The following is an 18,885-nucleotide window of genomic DNA, read 5'->3' as shown; positions in this document are numbered from 1 at the left end:
GCATGTAAATATAGTAGAATGGTTGTATAGACTACTAGTGATAAATAAGCAGTGTTAGGGAACCCATCTACTATAAAATCACACATTTTTTTTCTAAGATTGTGTTGTAGTTGTCTGATGAAGCTATTTTGGATCTACATCTAACAGCATGGGCTTGCTTCAAGTCCAGCATGTTAAATAACATGCACAGTTCTTTGTGTAAAGTCTTCAGATGAGACACAAAGCAACCTTGCAGAAGGAATGGTTACTTCTCCTCTGCCATCATAGCTGATGTTACTGAAATAATCTTTTTTATTTCTCTGCTATATGTATGTATCCACTTGACCTGTTGTTCTAGATTTATGTGGTGTTTTTTTTAAATCCAAGTCTAAAGCAGAATGTGGGAGCCTAGATAGAACATGAAAGATATGATCAAAGACTAGTGATAACAAGAGATCTGTCAGTTGAGAAAACCAATGAACTGAGAAAAAAATCCAGGAAGACTTACTGTCATCACTTCTACATACTTGAAATAAAACTGTATTTCACAAAAGCTCTGATAAAGCTTCTAAGATAGTGTCTTAAAACCCAGAGAGTGAAGATTAACCTTTTTTTGGTAAGTCTCAGATTGTTATTTCATTCTATTACAAAAAGGTTAATCCATATTTACACTAGCATTTTATAAAATCTGAATTTTCTTGTTGTTAGGTTCTTACAATAATAGCACAGGTGATAAAGGTAGGAACAGCTCAGTCTTTCATAGACTTTAGATGTCCTCAAACACAGCATCCTCCCATTTGTCCACCAATATGCAAAGTGATGGTGTTCAAGAAATATTTTTATTAGTTATGTTTGAGTGGTTGGTTGGTAGAAAGCCAGTGCCAGTCACAGACTGTGTGGAACACTTTTTGTAGTCATACAAAATCAATGACTGTTATTTTTTTTTCCCTTGAGCTTCTCTGTCTTTTGCAGTAAGAGTTCCAACAGTGCTGCAAACCATTCAGTGATCTATGTCTCCCGTTCCAACAAGCAAGGCTGAGAAGCTGTTAACACCAAGTGATACAATACAGTGCATACAGTCTGAGCTGCATCACAAGAAATTGATAAATCTGTAAGGAGAACTTAAAAAACCCATTGTTTTAATGAGGCACTGATATCCTCCCTGTTTAGATTAAATCCTGTTAGAAATGGAGCAGCCCAATGTGACTTGCCGTTGTTGTATCAAAAATGAGCATGAAGAGAGAGAGCTACAGGAGTAGTTCCTTGCTCCCACTTCTGATCTGGGCAGTAACATGCTGCATTAGCATTGTTGGAGCACTGCCCCTCACTGTGAAACAGTGCCAGCCTGACAACACAGGAAAGCTAGAGTATAGCTTTGCTCTGAAACTGCTGAAATTCCATGCAGGTGGATTTCTGGTTTGGGGGCAGAAAATAAGATTTTGCTCACAACTACAAATATAATACAGGCTTAAGAATATCTCTTACTAATCTCTGCATCAAGTTACTTAGCTGGACACTGAGCCCGATCCAGCTCCTGGTGACAGCTGCAGGATTTTATAAGCTCATCCAAATGCATTATCTTTGATGTCAGGCACTTAGGAAAATAAGCAGGGATTTCACTGTGCTATTGGGAGTGACAGTTTTTCATACATTGGTTTGCATGGATTTTAGTTATTTTTGCAAAGTAGTTTTAGGCAATAAAAGTTCAGTGAATCAGCATAGCTTAGTGCACCATCACAGCTAGCTCACAGCATCTCGGCACACTTCTCCCGGTCAGTGACTCAGGGGAGTCTTAGTCTTCATGTACGTTGCCTGGCCAGTGGTCTAATATAATTCACAGTCAAAAAACAAACAAAAGGTGGAAATGTCATGTAACCAATGTAATTTTTTCTGTAGTGCAACAGCTTATAGTTAGTGATTGCTGCTGTTTCTTCTGCTATAACTTTGAGTACATGTTCGTATTCAGCAAGATGTTAACACATAGCACTTAGTTTCATTTTACACTACACAAATTTAACATAAAGAAGATTATCCAGTGTCCAGGAGGCTCTCAACATCTGCTTTTTCTAAGCACAGCTTTATCAGAATACTTGCTTCTCTGCAGTACATGCTGGAATTGATAATCAAGTTTTACTTTTAAAAAGTGGGAGAGCCTAACTTAAAAAATACACACCTTGCCTAACTTGACTCTCAAGAGCAAGTTTTATAACAATTGAATATTCCTTATACATACTGAATTTGTGCACCTTAAGTATTGCAACACATGTACTCATCCTAAATTAGTCTAGTCAGAAATCTTGTGGAAATTCATCAGTCCCTATATTTGTATGGAGCAGACTTCTAGATGTAGCCAATGTGCTACAGGCATATTAATGTACTATCAGCCATATTAATATAAGCTCATTTTAATCACCTTGACTAGATGCTGTTTCAGATGCTAGTTTCCCTATGAAATGACAGTCTTATCTGTCCTGTAAGAGTTAATTTTTATTTTCTTGCCTAGAAAGAATCCTAATCTCCCAATGTGCCCAAGATGGATACATAAACGTAGGTGACAATGACCCCAAAGACTGCCTCTAATAATGGAAGCTATTCCTTAGCGAGAATCTTTCGTCACATAATGCCCTGGTGTTTTCAGTTTGATATACTTATTCTAAACACCAGAGCAGTCTAAATATATCCATGAACACAGATGTTTTCCTTTCTACTCATCCTGTGCAGGCTTTATTAAATTGTCTGTAACTAAACAGTAGGACTGAGCCTCCTAGTTGTGTCATGCTTTTTGTTTGCTTGTTCTGACTGGCACATCTTGATGGTGTGACTCAATTAGACATGCTTGGTGCAAACCCTGCCACGCAGGGGATCCGAATGTGCTCCTCCACATTTACTCTCCACTTGCTATAGGCTATGGAGGAAACTTCAGGGCTGAGAACTCAAATCCAAATGTGCACAATGACAATTTTTTTTGTTTTCCAATATAATAATTATGAAGCCTTTATGAACATCATAATCCTGTTCTGTACAAAGCCCTAATTAAAATAAAAGCTTGCTGTTGGCATATAACTGGCTTGTGATCTCATCACATAACCATCAAGTTACCTTCTGTATTTTGCTTTTATTTGCCCCTTCTTGCACATTCTGCTTTGCCAATAGATGCTGCTGGTAGCTTGCCAAAATGCTACTTGGAAATTGCATTTACATTTTCCAAATTATATGTTAGGTTTTTGTAATACTTTAAATAGATAAATATTTTAAGAAAGTCCCAACAATACATTTATAATTTTTTGCCTAATGAGGTAATTTTCCCATGTAAAGTGGGAAAATACAAGGTTTTTGGGATGCAAACCCAGGTCTTTGTTATTTACGGAACTACAGTCCTTGGTCCTGGTTTTCATGTCAGCTAAGCAAAATTTATGCCAGTTTCAGTAACTGTGATCTGTGTACAAATTTTGTATTAAATTTGGATGTCTACAGTCAGCAAATTCATCCTAACTGAAATTCTTTCTGAATCTGTATTAACATTAGAAAACAGTTTTGAAATCATAATATATTCTGTTTCTAATATGCAAACCAGTCATTTTCAATGGTAGAACAGTTTTAAATGAGAGTCAGTGAGATTCACAGTATTAAAATATTGCTAAATAGATCAGGTGTTTTAGCAATTAAGCTGAGTTTCCTTTAATTTTCCATCAGTTGTTGGCTCAAATGGTGAAAAGCCATCAAAGTAAAGATTAAAGTAGAAAATTTATCACTGTACAGAGTGGAATGATACACTATTCTGAAAAAAGGACAAACTAATACATACTCATTCCCATTAAGCATGTATAATATCTCATCAATTCATAATGAATTTTAAAGAATCAATAATCCATACTGCATACTGGTAGCTTTATTAAAGATAAACTAGTATTTCTTAGAAAACATTGTAAAAAAAAAAATAATAAACTTATTTTTTTAAGGACTTCTCCAAAGTTTTACTCAATGTATTCGTAACGTCTTTATCTTTGGATTAGACTGGACACTACTGTCTATATTCAATATTGACAGTCTTGAGTTTAAGCTTGCTATACATGATGCTGTTCACTTGCCTCAAATCAATGCCTGCCAACTGTAACCGTCTGGGACAGATTCTGCAGGAACAGTGTGTGAAACAAAGTTTTGCTTCAGAATGCTTCAAATACATACAATATTTCAAAAATGTATTAAAATTAATGGAAGGGACTTTTTACACATCAACAGGCAGAGGGTGAGGCTGAGTAGCTTCCCTCTCACAATCCATAAATGGTCCTCTATGTCTGTGCCACCCTGATGGTAGGACTGCGGCTTAATTTCAGACATGGTATCACAAACTGGCAAGGTAAGCAAGCCAGAGAAGATAAAAAGCCTAGATATTAATAGAATTTACAGGTCAGATATATTTTTACATTTATATGTAAATAAGATAAATTAGTGATAGCACCAGACTTAACTACCTGCCCATGGCATTTTGCTCACGCTTAGTGACTGTGTCTGTCACAAGCTGACTGGACCTGTACTTGTCTTGCACCTGTAAGGAGCTGATTCCCTCCTGTCTTTTATCTTGTGTAGATACTTGTCCCAGTGCCAACTGGCTTAAAATGTATTGGATTTGATGGATGAGCTTTATTTGCTCTTTACAGATTGCCAAGACATATTTGATCTTTGCTGCTATGTACCTGGTCAGAAAAAGAGAAGCATCAGCAAGACAGAACTTTCTTAGCAGACATTTTAGCTGATGCTACATTTTAGAAAATTATATCTGTCATGTCTGGTTTCACTCAGATAACTACTTCCTGATGCCTTCCTCAGTTCTTAGATGTGACCTTAGTTTAGGCAAGCCCACAGACCTAATATCCTGTCATTTCTGGATGCCTGCAGCATAAAGGAAGGGAAAACCAGCTTTTTTTCCTGGATAGAATAGAAAATATTGTTTAATTGTATTTTTTAGGCAAAATCAGCAAAGTTCAGTGATGATTCAGTCTATATTAAAGCAAGATGAAGACCTATTGTAGACTTTACTTCTGGTGGCATGTTAACTGTTGCATGATTTTGCTGAAGAAAAGGAACAGAGACTGTTTTCTGGGTGTTTTAAAATTAAATTATAAAAGTCCAGACTGTACCAGACACTGTACAGGAACACAGCTTAGCACAATCTAATGGTCATGGAAAGCACACACTGTTCAAGATAATTAAGAAAACCTTAGCAGGTCTGCAGTGTGGTCAGTCTAGTGTATGGTCAGGACATGGCAGTGCCCCACCCAAAGGCTGATCCTGCTCACACTCTTGTCCTCGCACTTTCCAGCTAAATACTACATAGTAACCAGGAAGCAGATTATTAGAAAGTTAGAAATCAAATTATGTCTGTTCCTCTGTTTTCTAGTAATATAGCACCAACATAAGACAATGCTTTCCAGACTTCTGCTTTTCTCCAGTTTTCTGTAATACCAGTTCTCACTCTGTAATATAATAGGGAACTACTTCTGTGACTTTTCTTTCTTTCATAATTGAATTTGCAGTTTGTACACTGTAAGTAATAAAAGCAGTACTTCTATATATCAAACTATTTGAAAGATCTTAATTTTTTATTTACTTTTAGTTAAACATAATCAAATGTGAGTACAATTACTAAAAAAAAATGTATTGTAACTGATTTCCATATATTCTTAGTAAGCCAAGCAAACGTGTCATATTATACTTCCTAAAATTGTGTTCGATAGTAACATCTATAGTTAGCAAGTCCATTCCTGCTGTTGCACAGAGCTTGTGTTAATTGCCAATGACAGATTTATTGCACAGTACAGTACACCAGGGAATTACTCTAGTTCAGTGATATTCACTAGGAATTACTATTCTTATGTGGTGAAGGATTTAAATGTATTATTCCATGTTAATTAACAAGATGAAGGCTGGCACTGACTAGCTGTCTTAAGATGTGCTATACCAATATACTCCTCATGGAAAATACACATTTTCTTAATTTGAAACCCACTGTTTGAATTTAAAAGAAACAACTTACTCTAAGCCTTACAATGTCTGGGTGTAGTGAGCTCTTTCTGTTTTTCCAACTAGATCACTTTTATAGTGCTAGAATAAAACAAGCCAAATCAATGGATGCATAATAGGAAGGCATGAATTTTTCTACAGAGAGTGCTGGCATGAAATAATATAGTTAACAGACCTTTTTTCACTAGATAGTTTTGTGGAACTCAACACTTATGAATGCAGAGCCTCTATCTCCATTGGGATCTGGGTTTTTTTGGCTTATATTGTGTATGCTTCACTCGGAAATTTTTTTTTTTTTTCTTGTAAAAATACAGCTGGACAACCAGCAAACACATTTGAATATACATGCTAAAATCTACATGGATGCTTTCTGAAATATTAATCTCTTAATGCCTGACGGAATATCTGAAAGCAATGAGACAACACAGTTTGCAACATGAACTGTGGTTTTAGTTTTTTTCTAAGGTAAGGGGACATTGTACTGTAAGAAAATCAGATACATAAGCAACAAAAATGTTGAACTATTGTTGATTGTAATCAAGTACAAGGTTACCAAATTCATAAGTGGGTCTTATTCACGGTTATGGACAGAATCAAAGCAGTGTTTTATTATTTACTGTTTGCTATTTATTAAAGAACGCTTGTATAGAGGTGGAAGGTTATCTCAGCTTTTTACATTTGTCCTGTAGATATGTTCCCTGTCTGGGAGATATTACAGTTTAACAGATGTCTCCCAGATGGTCATCTGATACAAAGTCATACACAGAACTCAGGTCAGCAACTTTGGAAATAAAATCCAACAGGAAATATAGTTGGTTCAGTATGCAGCAATATGATCTTTATTAATGTTTAGAGAAAAACAAGATAAAAAGTTTACATACTTAGAATAGAAAGCTTTTGGTAAAAATATCAGGGAAACTTTTAGTTTGGCATTCCTGAAGCTTACTCAATGTAAAAAAAAAAAAGGAAAAAATCTCATAAATATAATATCATGACATTTGCTTAAAATGGATTAAACGGATTGTAAAAAACCTTATGAATTGGAAACACAATACATTATCTTCCACATATTCCAAGTGCCTGCCCATAGTTAACCAATCATTTATCTAAAAGTCATTCAAGCTATTTGGAGTTCTGACACACAATGACCTGTTATTTCTATCAATTAATAGCCAAAGAATCATACTTCTTCATGAGCAGTAGTAGAGGCATAAGTATGAGTAAAGCATATAATTTGTCTTCTCAACTTTGATAGAAAATTGAACTACCAAAGGACAAATTACATTAGGATGGAATAATTTTATCTCAGATTAGTTCTGTCTGCTTTTTAGCATGTAGTAGACACCTTGCTTTGACACTCTGCAAACACTATGTCCAAAATTAAAATAAATGCTAATGCTCAGTTATCTATTTGATGGGTTATTCACAAAGTCTAACATTATGATCCCTAAAGCTGATAAAGATTAAAGCTACTAACTTAAAAGTAGTCTGCATTGCCCCCAGAGGGGTTATACATCCAGCCAGGGGATCAGGGCCAAGGGATGAAGGCCATCATCCAGCATTGGTTAATGAAAGGGAGGTCTTGCTTGACCAACATGATCTCTTTCTATGACCATGTGACGCTCCTATTTGGGAAGGGTGTGGACATTGTCTACCTAGACTTTGGTAAGGCCTTTGACACCATCTCCCACACTATTCTCCCAGAGAAGCTGACAAATCATGGCTGGGTAAAAAACTGGCTGGATGGCCATGCCCAGAGAGTTGTGATAAATGGGGTCAAATCTAGTTGGTGGCTGGTCACCAGTGGTGTCCCTCAGAGCTCAGTTTTGGGGCCAGTCTTGTTCAGTATCTTTATCAATGATCTGGATGAAGGGATTGAGTGGACCCTCAGTAATGACACCAAATTGGGTGGAAATGTTGCTCTGCTTGAGGGTAGGAAGGCTCTACAGAGGGACCTGGACAGGCTGGGTTGATGAGCCAAGGCCAGTTGTATGAGGTTCAATAAGACCAAGTGCTGGGTCCTGCATTTCAGTCAAAACAAACTCAGGCAACATTACAGGCTTGAGGAAGGGTGGCTGGAAAGCTGTACAGCAGAAAATTACCTGGGGCTGGTGGTTGACAGCTGGATCAACATGAGCCAGCAGTGTGCCCAGGTGGCCAAGAAGGCCAATAGAATTCTGGCTTGCATCAGGAATAGCGTGGCCAGCAGGAGCAGGGAAGTGATTGTGTCCCTGTACTCGGCACTGGTGAGGCTGCACCTCGAGTACTGTGTGCAGTTCTGGGCCCCTCACTACAGAAAGGACATTGAGGTGCTGGAGCATGTCCAGAGGAGAGTGACCAAGCTGGTGAAGGGTCTAGAGAACAAGTCATATGAGGAGCAGCTGAGTGAACGGGGGATATTTAGTTTGAAGAGGAGACTGAGGGGGGAACCTCATTGCCCTCTACAACTACCTGAGAGGAGGTTGTAGGGAGGTGGGTGTTGGCCTCTTCTGCCACATAAATAATGACAGGACGAGAGGAAATGGCCTCAAGTTGTGGCAGAGTTGGTTTAGATTGGATATTATGAAGAATGTTTGTAATGAAAGAGTGGTCAGGCACTGGAACAGCCTGCCCAGGAAGGCGGGTGAGTCAATGCAAGCCCCAGGGGGGCTATCGGCTGTCAGGACGCTTTTGTGACTTCCCCATCCCAGTTTGGAGGGGTTGTTGAATAAGACCAAGGGCACACATGTGGCATTCGCCTTTCACAGAGGAGGCTTGGAGATGTTCAAGAAACGTGTAGATGTGGCACTTCAGGGCATGCTCTAGTGGCTGAGGTTGTGGGGTTTTTTTGTGGGTGTATTTGGTGGAGTATATGTGGTTGGTTTTGTTTGCTTGGTGGGATTTTTTTGTGCTGATGGTTGGACTTGGTGATCTCAGAGGTCCTTTCCAACCATGACAATTCTGTGGTTCTGTGATCTTTTCTAGGACAGGGAAGTTTGTGCCGTAGCAAAGCATTTCAGGCATATGCCTAAAGTTAAACTATTCTGCTCCTGTTGGGATCAGCCAGATCAGCAAGCAGAAACACAGTGGTAGGACCATACCAGCAGTCTGCCAGAACAGAGAAGACAGCAGAACATGCAGCCTAGGGTGGAGGGAATGCCATTTCTGACAGCAGCATTAGTGAGTTTAAGCTGATTATGGCACTCTAACCGTTTTTCAGTACCTGCCAAAACAATCATCCAAATTGCACTGGAGTACTTCCAGATATTACACTGGAATTCTCCTTTCAACATCAGACCAGCCAATTTGCTATAACATTTCCTTTACTCTGCTTTGGATTGCATAGGAAGTTTATATTTCTCTCCTGGTCATTGTGTGTCACTAATTTGTGTAGAATATTTCATTCACAAAACCAAAAGTGTATGGTGACTTTATAGGCTTGAAAAAGTATTTAAAGAACAAAAAAGGTGGATTGTAAGTAATTTCCAAATCCGATTCTAATACCAGTTTTCACAGTTTGTTACACTCCATACACATTATAGTTTATTTCAATCTTCTGTAACTGCTCAGGTTGAAAAATTTGTTTTTGTTCTGTGTCGCGATCCACAACTTGTTTATTTCCTTTTTGGAGAGATTTTAATGTATCAGGATCTGCTGAGAGGTCCGTGTGTGGCGCTCACCTCTCACAGAGGAGCAGTGAGCTCCAGCACTGACACTTAGGGTGAGGCACTCACTGTTTCTAATGAAAGCAGCTGACTCTAAATCATAATTTATGAATATGCGGTTTATTAAAGGAATAAATAAATCAATTTGGGGCAGGAGGTTCAAAAAAGGGTAATCAAGAAACAATAGTAGCAATAATAATAATAAAGAATAATGGAAAAACAACAATAATACTATACCAAGGTAATTTCAATTAACAACACCACCACCCCAGTAATTTAAGGAATAACAATGACCACACCAATAAGGAGAAGGAAAGAAATGGGAAAAGAGGAGGTGGAGGGTGTACGTACTGGATTGTAAAAGGAATTGTGGAGACTAAGGAAAGGGCCAGGTAAATGGGTAAGGAAGAATTATGGGCAAGTAGATGTTTGTTTTTACCCAAATCCCAAGATGGTCAGTTGTTCTATGGGTTTTCACTGTCTCCCTGCCTTAGTTCTAAACAGATTTTAATATCCTGAGGGTAGATAGTACTTTTTAAAGGTTTTACAAATGTCAAGGTCACTGTAGTTTTTTTATTTATCAGGCAGTTTGGGAAGGAGAATATGTTTTCCTGTTGGTGTTACAGCTTTTTGCAACAGGGTTTTTAAATAGAAATTTACATTTGATGTTACAAGATTCTATACAAGAGAAAGGAATAGAAAATAAGTTTACTTCTTGACAGCGGAAGCATGACTCGGGAGCTTGGCTATGCTATGTCAGTTCAAATTAATCTTGCTTAGTGGGAATGTTGCTTGAAATTTAAAACACAGATTTTTGCACTAAATTCACCTGCAGTTCATGAAATGGTATGTAGAAAATATGCAAGCAGCAGTTCATTTTCTCTAACCTCTATTAACCCTTTCATTATTACACTGAGTTTCAACTAGTCACATCCCTTTCTCTTCACACTGTCTCTACGTTCCCTTTAGAGAAGAAAAGATTTGCCTGCTCTTACTTTCAGAGTCCTCAAGGCACTAATAGTCTTTAATGGCCCTGACCAGCCTCAGCTGGAGCCTCCACTGGCATCCCTTGCCCATGGGCCCAGGAGCTCTATTTAAGCTCAACCTTGGCCTTTTAGTGGTCTGAGAGACTGCTGGAGGAGTACTGGTCTTGGCTTAGTGCTAGTCATACTTATGCTTGGCTATTGAGCCCCTTGATTGCAGACTGGACCTGCAAACTGACTTCCTGCCTTCACCTTGGGCTATCATGTTACAGTGGACCTGCTTGGCAACCACTGAAACTGCTCTTGATGTGTGTGGATTGATTCTTTCCCCTGATCTCAGCCCTGTATCATCACAACGACCTTGTCTTGTGATCTGGACTCTTGGCTGGATATGGTGACCACCTCTGGACATGCCCTTGCTCAGGTACTGTGGGGTTCAGCCTTGGCTGCTCTGTTATGCTTGGCTCCTAGCATGTTTTCCCTTGGAGTGACACAGGTTAGTGCTGTTCCCTGATGCTTACTTTTGTGCAGCTTGTCTGTAGTCTTGAGTATACTTTCTCATTATGTGGCAGTAAATAATTTTTCTTGTATTTTAACTGTACCTTTCCTTCTTAGGTTTTTCTGCCCCTTTTTCTCTTCAGTTTTCCAATTGACGTTTGGTTTGCCTGTCCTTTCATATCCTGTTTCTCAGGTTCTCACTAGGCCTCCTAGCTGTGGATCTCACTCCTTTCTCAAATCTCACTGTCCCTTTACACTAGGAAATCCCTGTCGAGTTGTCTTCAGTAGAACTACATCATGCCTATACTGATGAAAATGGTGCCATGAATTGATCTGTTCCTAAATCAATAAAAGTGACTTTCTCACAAAATACATCAGAATCTTTCTACAGAATAAGTGAAAAACAGAGAGAAAAATCCTGCGAGTTAGAAGGTAAGTAATAATTTAGTATAAACTCTTAGTGACATTTAAGAAAGGTCACCACACAGAGGAAGAGGGGGCAAGGGAGGAACCGAAAATGCCAAGCTCTCTCTTAAGTAGAATTTAAGATGTACAAACTCCAAGCTCTTCCTCTTAAAATTTGTATGTAAACTTTGTCTCAGGAAACTTAATGCTGAATGAACAGAAAAGAAAATGCCAACATGTCTTTTTCTGGGCCAAGATTCTGGAATGAGTAATAAGCTGGAAGAATGTTCTGCAGTAAATGTAGTGTTTGACAGATGTGCTTCTCTCAGAGCAGACAAGAAGTGTCCTTGACTAACTGAAAGTTCTGTGAAGTGTAAATAAGTGTAAACAAAACACCCAACAAAATACAAATCACTGCAAAACAACAAAAAAATAAAACAACACCTGACCATGGCCATACAGGACAGCTCTTGGGAGTAGTAGCTCTGAGCACCAAAGAAACTTCCTCCTGTTGATCTTGTCACAGTGGCAGCCCTCTCATGAAGAATATCATTTATATTTTTCTGATCCAAGTGTTTTGCTGAACATGAGAGCATGCAGTCTTCTTCCACTACACGAAGTGATTGAGTGCTAGGTATTACTTCAGTACAAATTCTTTATCTATAACAAGAATCAACCCACAGCAGCTGATGTCTTTACAGTTCCAAATCTCTTTCCATTATCATTCTGATCATGAAAATAGCTGTTTTATGACCTCCTGACTGCTATGCTCCCAAGACTCTGTTCAACAATTCCTTGTTCCCATTTGTTCCACCACTTCATTTCACTGCTGTCTCCCTGGAGCAGACACAACAGCTACTTTAGTATTTTAAAAAGGCAGTGTGTCCTTTCTTTCTCCTAAGTTAAAGAACTAAGAGGAGGAAATTCCAGTGGTTCCTTCAACCAGAGTATGCCATATGCATGTTCTTCAATGTGCCATAAATTTAAATTGCAGTTTTACAAGTGGATTTCAAGTCTAAACTATATTGAATATTTAGACCTCAATCTAGAGAGTAATTAATGAGGTTAATATGCTTTCAGCTTATGCTTGAAGTGCTCTACTTGAGGTAGAGTGCTCAGCACCATGCATGTAGAAGCTTTCAGCAAAGTGAGCACCTATGTGTAACACTTACTGCATCTAGTAGGATTCAGTGAAACTGGATGGAATGCTCTTGGCTCAAAGGAGCCTGCTCTAAAAAATATTAACCTTATAGGGAAAAAAGGTCTAGTAAGATGATGATCTTTTACTTGAAGACCTGTGCCAGATCATTCTGAAAGCGTATAGATGAACGCATTGAGATGCTTCACTGTGTAGATTTTATCAAAGTTCTAAAAAAAATATTGTTCTAAATATATAAAATGATTTATTAGCCCCACAGATTTTTTAGCTAGTGTGCAAAAAGAAAAAAGACTGTTTTCCTCAAGTGGAAAATTAATACTTCAATATCATCATATCAACATAAAAACTAGTTGCTTTATAAAGCCAGAAAAACTCAAGTGGACTTATGAGTGTGCACCTGAAAGCCTTCTAAGTCGTGCTCTTGTTCAGCAGAATCAGAATAATAGCAAACTAGATTAAAACTCTAATTAGGATACAATGAGGAGAAAAACCTAGGGGGAAATAGAGCCTTTTATGGTCTTGTCTTAAATGAAGCAGAGTTGCAAAATAACTTTTACAGACACTCTACACTGGAAATAATTTAACCATGGGTGAATATTCTTATATTTTGCAGTTTGGCTTAAGATAGTGTCCTCTCATTCTTCTCTATTCCTCTTTTAAATATGACCTGACTCCAATCTCAGGCTGACTTTGGCACCAATATATAAAGTAGATGTACACATCTAATATTAATGACTATTTGAGCTCTTCTGTTTATCAGTGACGATGTGTGAAATCCACTATATTCCCCTATGAAATTTGTCATCCTCTTTTGTCATTTACACAAAGCCTAAGTGTAAGTCAGCTGCTATAATTCAAGCCAACAAATCTCCAGATGACTTTTTAAAGTTATTGAAGAAAATGCTTCTTGCAGCAGGGAAGCCTCTTCTGACCAATGAAGTTCTGCCAGAGTAGAAATGGATATACCTACTCACATCTAAAAATGGATTTGAGACACAAAGAAAAAAGTACATAATAAATAAATCACTCTCAAACAAAATAGGAGTCTGTTACAACCCAGAACTCTTCAGGGTTTGAAAAAATATATAGATACATTTAAATGGAAAATCTGGTGATGAAGCTTTAATCAACTGTACACCAATAGTTTTAAGACCAGAAAAAGTCCAAGTAGAATGTTGATATCCTTACTAATACTGAAGAAATACTTCTTATAGTACTTGGATATCAGTGGAACAATTAGTGAAACAGGAGTCTACATTGCCTAGTCGGGGGGTGGAAGAAAAAAAATAAGTGGCTTTCAGTCTTTGCTCTAGTCTTTTAGAACTTAAGACCCAAAGAAAGCCTTATAACTCTTCGTTGTGCTTCGTTGTTAGAGTATGTTACTGCATGCACACTGCAACTGTGTAAGCATGCTCTGTAGGTTGAGGTCCCCAACTGTCATTCTAGTGGCACAGAATTTTCAACAAATTTTAATGGCAACTAATTCATGTAAGGACTTTTACTTCATGCACTTCTTGCCTATATAAATGTATAATTACTATTTTGGGAGGCAGTTTTAAAAGTCTTTGAAGATGCCAAGTAAAAATTTTACTGGAAGTAAAATGAATAATATCCTATATATTTAGCATAACTACTGCAACTTGGTGTCCTTTATGTAAGCCTCCTTCAAAGTAAAGCAGTAAAGACATACATCAAAGCAAGACAGCACACTTATGTGACAGAAGCCCAGTTTCAGTATAATAGTTAAGGAGTTTGCAAAAAAAGGAAGCTGCCTTTTAAAATGAGTGTAGAATTATACCTCAACTCCGAGCCTGGTGTGGACATAACAATGTCATGGTGAAGTTGGCATTGTAGTGCAATGAAGCCATTTCCCAATTAGATCTCAGTGTGACAGGCAGATGCTCTTTCCATGAGGGCAAAACAGGCTTTACATACTACTTATCTCTCAAAGAGTGTAATTTCCTTGCTTACATATTGAAAATAGGATCCAGATCGCTGACTGGCAGACATACACTACATGCATGTCTAGAAGTGGGAAAGTCTGATATGAAGCTGGTTGCAAGCCTCCTTTATGCTGGAGCTGACAGGCGCTGACCTCGCTACAGGCTGTTCTGAACTGTATACCCTGTTTTTATTCCTGCAGTTTTTGACATATGGGGATGACCTGAATGGAGTTGGCCTTTAACAGGCCTATACAGGAGGGAGCTAGCTGAGTAGGTGTGCTTTGTCTGCTGCAATCAATCGTATTGTAGTTAATATCTTCTATAAGAAGATGGAAGAATTACTGCAGAAATTAAAAAGTGGTTTGTAGGAGTTTGCAGAAATGGCAAACAGGGAAAACCAGTCAGCTCACATGAAAGCAGATGTTCTTCAGAAATCACCTTGAGAACATGATCGGTAAAATGGTGTCATCTTTGAAAGTCTAATGGAGCTCTTGGCTAAGAGACCCAATAGTGTGGATCAAACCACTGCACTTCTTGATATGAAAAGGTGAAATTACTTACGGCAACAGAAATCAGAACTAATGCCTATGGAAAGAAGTAAGGTCATCTCATTTTTTAGCAATAGTTGCGAAATAGAAATGTTACCCTTAATTCTATATGCAGTTATTGCATGGAAAAATAAATTGTAAAGCTGAAACTAAACCCACTATTATAACTAATTATGTAGGACAGATAAAACTGAATGAAATATAAATATTAATCTGAATTAAACATATCAAATCTCTTTTTAGGATACTTTCAACTTTTTGCAAAAGTCTGTACTCAAAGCAGTCCATATTTGGAGAAAATATATGTGCACAGCTTCTAGAATAATGTGATATTCTCAGTATCAGCAGAAAGAGCTACCACTAAGATCTGTGATCTATATGGATTTGTATAAAATATAACTAGTCTATATATAGTATATACAGCTACAACCCATGTAAGAACAACAAAGAAAATACCAAGTTTTTGTATATAAAAATGCTGCAGATTTCTATAAAATGAAAGAATAACATCAAAATATTGACAGTACAGTGTCATTTGCAATTAAGAGTCACAGCATCATCTAGTGGTCCAATATGAAAGGCAGAATCCTAAGTTAATGATACATTCTTTTGGTACTTTATTCAGACAAAAAAATTAAAAGAATAAGTTAAATGGCTACTTACACTTCAGGGAGCATTATATACAAAGCCCAGGAAAGCAGTTACCTGGCTTAAAACTTTTTTACACATCTAGTTTCTCTTTTCTTTTCACAGAAAAGGAATGTAATAATACCGTGTGCTCTTACTCACTTTTTCTTTAACTGTTTTTGGATATAATCTGAGTAGAAATAAAATCCTCAAACAAAATGCATAAGTGAAGTGAAATGGCATTTAGCAATCTTCTTTCAGACTCTCTCAGGTATATTTGTGCTTACGTAGTACCTAACAAAATGCAGCTCTTGTCCATGCCTGAAACCTCTGTAACCTGGATACATGATGCTGACAGTAATAGCTACTATCTTTTCAGAGGTTTTCTGGTCCTTCTGTCACCTTATTTCTAAGGCGACTTTGTTACACTATTCATAGAAATATGAAGAAAGTTAAAGAACTGCCACCGTGAAAATAAAATTTTCTTTAGCAGTTTTGCCATTTATGTCTCAAAGCTGTTCTTGTGGTTCTCTTTTTCTTCCTTAGTAATTAAAATATTTTGCGCTGAGGCTTCTGAAACTCTTTAACAAATATCTTGCTAGTCTTGTCTAGCTCAGAAGCAATTTGGCAGATAAAATATATTTTGGGAACTGAATTTGAATAACATGTAATACTGCCTATACCTCCAATACTTTTGATCTACAGAGTTATTATTGCAGTAATGACCTGGTAATATAGATTGTTACCCTGTAGGCCAGTAAATACAGTATTGCCCTTACTCATAATAGCTACAGGCTTTCCCTGAGTTTGCAAAGCCTCAGGACCTAGGCATGTCAGACTGGCTTTCCTTGATCTCATCTAAAACTGTCTGGAATTTTGTCTTAACTTCTTTAGATGTAACATCAATTTTTCTTATCAGATGGCTAAGCAGAGGTTATCTGCCTCTGTACTGAAAAAGAGATTTTATATAAACAGTAGTAACAAGTCGTTATTTTATATTGAATGAAACATCACTCTAATCTAACTCAGGCATACAGGCCTAGTATGACAGCAGAGACCTTGAAATCAGTGAAGTGTATGGAGAGACATTCTTATCGACCTCTCAAGTTGCAACTGTACGCAAACATACCAGAGCAGTTGCAGAAGCTTTTCAGAAACTGGAGTGCTACACAGTATTGCTAACCTGTGTTTTGAATCTATCAAGGGAAAATAAAAGCAGACTTTGCTCGGAGACCCACCAGTCACACAGTCCTGGCTGCACGTTCTACAGTTCTCCAAGTCACGGTATAGTTAGAAGTTACTTGTATAGTTACAGATCAGCTATTTCATGTGGAGTTTGAGACCAAAGATGGAACCTGTACTTTGAAATTATATTAATCTTTCTTTAACACTTGTTCCAAGAATAAAGCTGAGTACCCTAGTGTTGGGTATGGTTTCATTTAGAGACTGCTACTTGTGATGTAGGCGTATGGTTCATTTTCCCACGAGGTACTTGTGGTCTTCCCTTTACTCACTATCTGCACCATGATCCACAATCAGAAGTTCTGCTTTAAAGGATGCAGTTGCTGAAATAGCAGTCAGCACTGATACCATCCTAAAGAACAGCTAATGCTGAACAGGTCAGTATTTTTTATAAAATCCACATATACTTTACAATTGGAATGCGATTAATTTTATGTATAGTTTTGAGTGTCTTTGGTTTCTTCTGCCAAACACTTGGTATGCAAAAATTAAAGTCACCAGACACTTTTAACACTGAAGTTAGAGTAATGATGTCACCAAATCCTATATGATGAATTAACCTGATTCACAGGTAATAAATATCCTCAGCTAGATAGTCTTTGATTAGACCAAGTCTCTTGATGACTTCTGAAATGAGTCAGAAATTTAAAAAATATGCTGGAGAAAGTCCCAAGTGATGTGGTTGGAATTCAGTGTAAACCCTGCTTTGAGTAGGATGCTGGATTAGAGATCTCCATAAAAGGATCTCCTTCCTTTCTGAGCTGAATGAATCTGTATTTCTGGCTCATAATGGTATTACTAAAACACTTGCATTGAAATTTATCTCTGTGAATGAGAAACCCTATTTGTCAACTATCTAAAAATTTAGCATATTGGAAAGTTAAAAAAAAAAAAACAAACCAACACCACAGTCGTTTATTTGGAATGTGAGGATGAGGGGAAGGGAAAAAAAAATAAATTTTGCTTTCTGCAACTTATAAAAAACCCACACATTTTTATCACCTTGACTTGCGTGATACTGTTAAACCTCTGCTCTAGCTTTTGTTCAGCTTCAAGGGCCCAGTCCATCAGGTTGAACAGAGTTTTTAAAAAAATTCTCTCTTTTTTTGAGGAGGATTCTGTGCTGAGAGGGACAGGTGGGCTGAATTAAAAAGTTGTTTCCAGTGAAATTGTTCTTATCACTTTAGTGTTTAACATCATTAGAAAATATATATTTTTCTTAGCCTACCCTGACTGGAACTGAGAACAGTGTTTCTCAGTTCTGACAGGAAAATGTATTTAAAGGTGTATCATTATTTCACCATCTGGTGACTGATGTGGATTAGTAATTGGCATGTACTGGTGAGACAGAAGGGGACAGAGAAGTCTGGTTTGCCAATGAGTTTCACAGACCTGCTGCATTAAGAGTTCTCCTATGTCAATACCCAGGGGTGAACTGAAAGTCAGGCCAGTTTAAACAGGATGCAGCAGCACAGCCTCCACAGACGTGCTTCTGCCATCCTGATGCTCCGGTCTCCTACAACTGCATGTTGACCAGCACCTCCCAGAAGTCCAGTGGACTTCATACAAAGCACAGGCCACAGACACAACTTACTAGGCCTGTGTTACTTTTTAAGTTTCAGCAAAAGGGGTTCTGTAATAAATTGCTGATAAATTCCTTTTCTCCTAGATCCCTTCTGAACATCCTGTGCCTCTCCAGTGTTTTTTTTTCCCCAACTCCTTCCCAAACCCATCTGGATCAGCCTGGACTGTCATCTGATCTACTTGGTGGGACCAGGGTGAGCACCCACAAGGGGCAGGTGCTTCCCTTGATGGCCACTCACTAAACGAGCACGG

Source organism: Apus apus, chromosome 7, assembly GCF_020740795.1.
Source record: "Apus apus isolate bApuApu2 chromosome 7, bApuApu2.pri.cur, whole genome shotgun sequence".
NCBI classification, from domain to species: Eukaryota; Metazoa; Chordata; class Aves; order Apodiformes; family Apodidae; genus Apus; species Apus apus.
Note: the sequence above shows the minus strand (reverse complement) of the source record.